The sequence below is a fragment of the Tenrec ecaudatus genome, chromosome 4, assembly GCF_050624435.1.
Source record: "Tenrec ecaudatus isolate mTenEca1 chromosome 4, mTenEca1.hap1, whole genome shotgun sequence".
Classification (NCBI taxonomy): Eukaryota; Metazoa; Chordata; class Mammalia; order Afrosoricida; family Tenrecidae; genus Tenrec; species Tenrec ecaudatus.
Window position 1 is genome coordinate 88,970,343 of NC_134533.1, and position 6,509 is coordinate 88,976,851.

Genomic DNA, 6,509 nt, shown 5'->3' on the forward strand with positions numbered 1-6,509 from the left:
ATTTAGAGGTTGGAAAACAATTATTTGATGTCCATCACAAGCACCACCAGAGTCCACAGAGGTGTGGAGCTGCCTTTTTGACCACCAATTCTGCAGTGAATGTCAGTGGGCCTGAGTTTTAGTGTCAGCTCTCAGATCTTAAAGACTTGAAGTTAAGCAAGTGGCCATCTAGCAGGGAAACAACAAAACCCACATGGAAGAAGAATACCAGTCTGTGTGATCACGAGGTATCAACGGGAACAGGTATCAAAAGACCAAAACCAATTATATCGATGTAAAGGAGAGGGGACAGAGTGGAGACCCAAAGCCCCTCTGTTGATAAGTGGATATTTCCTCATAGAAGAGACACTTGGAAGGGACAACTCATTCAGGGTGCAGCACAGCACTGACAAGACACACAATATTCCTCTAGTTCGTTTTTTTGTTTTGTTTTTTTTTACAATAATGGCCATCAGGGCACTGCACCTCTGAAGGTGACAGAGGGGAATCCTCTACCTTGGTGGCTCTTCCATTTTGGAGGCCTTAACAAGTGGACAGCAGCATGGTACAGAGCTGCATCACCTCCTCAGTCCTGCACTCCTCTAGTTCTTTAATGCTTCCTCTCCCCACTATCATGACCTCAGTTCTACTTCACAAATCCTGCTAGACCAGAGTATGTACATTAGTGCAGGTATGAGCTGTGGACACATGGAGTCCAGGACAGATAACCCCCTCAGAATCAGTAATAGAAGTAGTGATTCCATGAGGGTACAGGGAGGCAGGAGAAGATGAAGTGAGTGCTGGGAGTGGTGGGGGCACTGATAGCAATGATGGAAATCTAACCCACTTGAGGGGGATAAAAAACAGAAATCCGAGTGAAGGGAAACAGCAGTCTATGTAAGATGTGAATATAAATAATAATGTATATTTTATTAAGGGTTCATGAGGGTGATAAGGTGAGTGAGGAAGAGGAAAAGGAGGAGCTGATATCAAAGGGATCAAGTAGAAAATGTTTTGAAAATGATGATGGCAACCTATGCACAAATTTGCTTTATATAATTGATTTATGGATTGTTGTAATATCTGTCAGAGGCCTCAGTAAAATGTTTTAACATAAAGAAAGAAAAGCCATTTAGTTCTTTGAGCTTTGGTTTTTCTCTTCTAAAAAATGAACCCATTTGACTTGATATTGCCCAACGGCCTCAGCTCTCAGTTCTGTACCATTGAGAAAAGTTAGCGTGTTCTCGACTTGTATTTCTGCACCAGTGCATGCCTTCACTCATACATCCATTGCATTATCAGGTGTTGTATGTCCACTCCTGCCAAAGACTCTTCTGGGTCACTGCTAACTAAGGAAGCTGGTAGTCCTTGTCCTCTTGAAGCTTGCTTTCTAGACCCCCAACATGCACACATAGCTGCAGGTGTTAGGAGCCTTAATAAGAGGAAGGAATCAATGGATGGCCCCATTCACTGGTTTTCAGACTGGATCAAGCTGGGGGACTTGCATGCAGTCTTAAAGATACAGGAAGATGAAGTGGCTTATGTTAGGTGTAAGACACTTGACCATAGTCAGCAAGATACTGAGAAGGCCTGAAAGTGAGCCACAGAAGGAACTATGGATGCGAATCCACAGAAGAAAAAATGTAGGGGGAAGGGAATATAAATTTTCCAAAATTCTCTTCAAATATTGAATGACCATCATGTGGAAGAAATAGTAAGCTCATTTTAGATGGTCTCCTGAGATAAAATTTTGACCAGAGCCTGGAAATGTGAGGGAAATAGATTTTTGCTCAAGATAAAAAAATCTCACAAAATAAATATACCACAGAATTGGCTGCTTCAAGAGGTAGTGAATTTCTTATAGCTAAATATGTTGAAAGTGAAGCTAAAAGAATGGTACTCAATGAGTATGCATCGTATTTATAAGCCTACAAAATGAATGAGTTGAAAAAAATGTATGAAGGCATGACCGAAAGAAAGAGTGTATTCTATGCTCTGGACCTATATGTAAGCTTTGTTTATGGGGCTGGAAAAAATCTATATAAATTCCCCTTCCTTTTGAGGAATTAATATTTATAAGTCTATTATTAGAACAGTAGTTTCCCAGCTTCATGTAATGATTTCGGAGAGAGAGGTTCTCATCAAAAGATACCTTCCTTGCCTACTTTGAAATTGCAAAGGATCTCAATTGTTAAATATATAAAATCGGAACAATAATACTTATATCATAGATATAATTTTTAAAGATTAAAAGAGATATATTATATCAAGTATCTGATCCCTTGGGGTTAGAATTAACTCATGAAAAGCCCTGTGTTAGTCTGAGTTGACTAGAGAAACAAATTCATAGACACTCATACGTGTGTAAGAGAGAACTTTATGTCAAAGAACAATTATACATCAAAAAGACATCCCAGCCCAGTCCAGATCAAGTCCATAAATCTGATAGTATCCCATATGTTACTACTAGTCCATAACTTCCTCTTTAAATGCATATAGCCAGGCAATGACACCAAATGTTGGAAGATCACAGGCCAATGAGTGGAAGGTCTTGTGGATCCAGTGGAAGTGTAAGAGTCTCAGCCCTGGTGGGGGTCTCTACATGGCTTCCCCATATCCAGGACTCTGACTCTATCAGCATAGCTCCATGTGGCTTACAACAGCAATGTCTCACAGGGAGTTGAAGCAAAGAATGAGTGTATCTGGCCTCCTGTGAGCTATTTATCTCCTCACCTCCAAATGAGGTCATCAAGCTATGTCCTGTGAGTTAGTTTATTGTGCCAACCTGGTTGATAAACACATGTGAGGTTAATTGAAGGGCAGAAGGATACATGACTCTGTGAGCCTCTCCTTTCTAGTTCTCAGGTCTCTTGCTTTCTGATGCTTGGACCAGGGTGCAGCTGACTTAGCCAGTTCCCTGCTTTAGCTGGCAGGGCTCACTTCCTGCAAGACATTCCTGAGGAGAAGCCACATCAACCTACCCCAGTGCATCCCTGGGTGCTGGAGCAGCCAGGTGGAGAACCCTGCTAGTGCTGAGATGCTTACAAATTCACCGACTCAGCTTTCCACCTGCAGTCGGCAGCATTGTATCTGTTTTGTGAGATGGAGGGTGGCTTTGTGGATTGGTGTCAGACATATGGATTAATGGGTTAATGCTGGACTTGTGGGCTTGGACAGCACTGGGTTGGGATGTTTTCTTGATGTAAACTTATCCTTTATATAAAACTCTCTCTTATCCGTGAGTTTCTGTGGATTTGTTTCTCTAATGTACCCAGACAAATACATTATGGTACCTTGGGAGAGAGGAACTGGAGAAACAAATCATAAGATGGAGGGCAGATGTTTCTTTGACCTCTCCCTCATAGTAGTTTTTCTTGTCTAGCCAGAGGTCAGATAACGCCACACTATTTACTCTGTCGTTTTCTGGGAAAATATGGGAAGTGTGAAAATAGAAAGTTTGTAAGCCCACGTGCTTTGCGCCATTAAAATTTGATCATTAAATGGGTTTAGGCCACGCCTGCAAAGAAAGCTGTGCAAGGAAAGATATGTCCCTCCCAGTGCTTTGGAGTACTCAGCTTTGTCAGAAGCTGGAAAAAAATCTGGAACAGTGAAGAAAATTCCTCTCTGGGACTGAATGTTAAAGGGAGCCTGAAAGCAGGCTGAAATGCTTGCTAAGAGACCACCTGGGTCTACTTGTTGAGTGGAAGTGGGAGAAATGCAGCAATAAAGGGCCAGGTTGAGTTTGGCCACTGACACCTGGGGACTTGTTTTACAGGAAAAAAAGGAGAAGAGGAGAGCAGGTTGACTGGTCTAAAGTTCATGACCTAACACGAGGGGGCTAGGCTTGTTGAGTATAGGTGAGAGCCCATGGTCCAAAGGCAAGGCGACCAATGGGCAACCTGTGGAGGCTGAGTGAGGCAGCCCACACTGAGTTGACCAGAAGCCGACCAGATGGACATTTTTGAGCCTGTGAACTGGTGAATACTGTTGCTGACTTTATGGACGGCCTGTCTGGATTTGACTTTATTTATAGATGCAGACTTTACAAGGTTCCAACTGGAATAGAGAATTTTCATGTCGAAAAATATGATTGTCTTCTCAGTAGACCTGGGTTGATGTAAGCGGGCAGCATATAAATTTGGGTACTCAAAATTGGGGGGAATAAAGGCATGAAGTGGTTGGCTAACAAACTTTCATAGGTGGGGAACATATTCACAGGATTATAGAATTTAGGTGTAGGTGTTACTTAATGGCAATCGTGAAGCTAAAGAATTATGTAGAGGTGCAATTCTGAGTGTTTTAAATAAGGGAAGTATGTGCCAAAGCTGTATCTTTTCTATAGATTCAATCTGTTAATTGTTACTGTTGTTAGATTCCATCCAGTGTGTTCTGACTCATAGCATCCCTGAGGTATGTAGTTTATTGTGCCAACCTGGCTGATAAACACATGTGGGGTTAATTGAAGGGCAGAGGGATAAATGGCTAGGTGAGCCTCACCTTTCTAATTCTCGGGTCTCTTGCTTTGTGATGGTCGGACCAGGGTGCAGCTGCCTTAGCCAGTGCCCTCCTTCAGCTGGCAAGGTTCACTTCCTGCAAGACATCCCTGAGGAGAAGCCACATGGAACTACCCCAATGCAGCCCTGGGTGCTGGAGCAGCCATGTGGAGACCCCTGCCAGCGGTGAGATGCTTACATGTTCACTGATTTGGCTTTCCTCCTGCAGTCGCATCATTGTGTCTGTTTTGTGAGATGGAGGACGACTTTGTGGATTGGTGTTGGACATATGTGTTAATGTTTGACTTGTGAGCTTGGGCAGCACTGGGTTGGGATGCTTTCTTGATGTGAACGTACCCTTTTATATAACATTCTCTCTTATCCATGAGTTTCTGTGGATTTGTTTCTCTAAAAAGTACCTAGACTAACACAACCTGATTGACTCCACCCTTTTGAAAGTTGCAGGAGATTATGTAACTCTCCCAGCAGTTAAAACAGTAGTAGGAAATAACTATTGTAGTTTGGTGTCGTATAATTAATTCATCTTACACTTTTAAGTCCTTTTTACGTAAACAGAATACTGATCAAGATTATACAAACTTCGGGTTGAAAACTATTTGGGAAGGAAAAAAAGTTTGATTTGGTTGCTTTTGAGCTACGTAAATACTCCCAAATAAAAGAAGTATCTATAACATCAAATTCAAAGAAAAAGAGCTTGGTTGTGTATGAGAAAAAAATATGTAAATCACTCCATAGTTCAATTACATCCAGTAGAATTGTACATTTGCTACCACAATTTCCAAACATTACTTTTTTAATTAAGCCCCTTGACTTCATCACCCCATCCCCACACCCTCACCTCTCTTCCCGCCTCCCGCCCAAACACCTATTCCACTTGCTGACTGTATGGGTTCACGGGCCCTAGTTTTCATTTACCCCAAAGGAAAAAAGCATGTTTCGCATCTTCTAGAACCTGCTTCCACCACCTCAGTAACAGAAACGTGGAGGCTGCAACAAAAGCTGGTTGGTTCCCCCTCCTCTTCATTCTAGGCTTCTGAACTCCTCGTGAGTGCAGCCATTAGTCTCCAGGCTCTCCGCCTTGAACTCGAATCCCTTCAAGACCAGCAGTGCACCTCTCATTTCCTTAGGCTCCCCCGAATCCTGTGCGAGGGCCATGGGCACAGGCTGCAACCCCCACGGATCATTGTGGCCCACAGCCCCAGCACTTGCAGGAGCCTAGAGTCACCAATTCTGTCCTAATTCAACCCGAAGGTCCAGAAACTCGTGAGCACCAGTTATGACAGCAGAGACTCTGGGTCCAGAGCACAAGAATTCTGGAGCCATAGAAGTTCTGCCTGTCTAGACTCTAGCCACCTGGTCCTTCTCCTCAGACAATGCTTATATTGATTTCCTCTTTTGTTATTTGAATGTAAATATGTGTATATATATGTATGTGAGTATGTATATATATATATAGAGAGAGAGAGACTTCAAACAAAAAGTATATGGAAATATGGAATTAAAAGATAATGAAATTTTTCCACAACTTTTTAATATCTCTCTCTATATCATATATTTACAATAATTAAAATCCATTATCTAGCAGTAGATAGAAAGAGTAGATAGATGATAGATAGAATATATGGTTCTGATCTTCAGGAGAACTCAGGCACAAGCAGCTGGTTTAAACTATTATAAAATTTAACAATTGCATGTCTCTTGCTAACTTCAAGTCATTCTCGCCACTGCTTGTCAAGATGGGCTTACAAAAAAAAAAGTGAATGATGTCTACTTCAGATTTCATGAGCCCTTCATAGCAGCCCAGCTCGTTCACCCCTATGTCAGTTCTTCTCTGTTCCTGCATGTTTTCATTCTGTCTTCCTCAAGGGGGTTAGAGAGCCTTTGCTCCTTCTATTTCTTGTTATCATTTTATTAGGGGCTCATACAAATTTTATCACAATCCATACATACATCACTTGTGTAAAGCACATCTATACATTCATTGCCCTGATCGTTCTCAAAACATTTGCTCTCCAC

At 42.0% G+C, this 6,509-nt stretch overlaps 1 non-coding gene across 1 annotated transcript; it reads right to left on the reverse strand.

The window, feature by feature from the left end:
• Positions 1 to 438: 438 nt before the first annotated feature.
• Positions 439 to 576, reverse strand: LOC142447786 (small nucleolar RNA SNORA47). Its single transcript, XR_012784436.1, has one exon. It is a non-coding gene; the product is annotated as a small nucleolar RNA SNORA47 (small nucleolar RNA).
• Between the last annotated feature and the right edge of the window lie 5,933 nt (positions 577 to 6,509).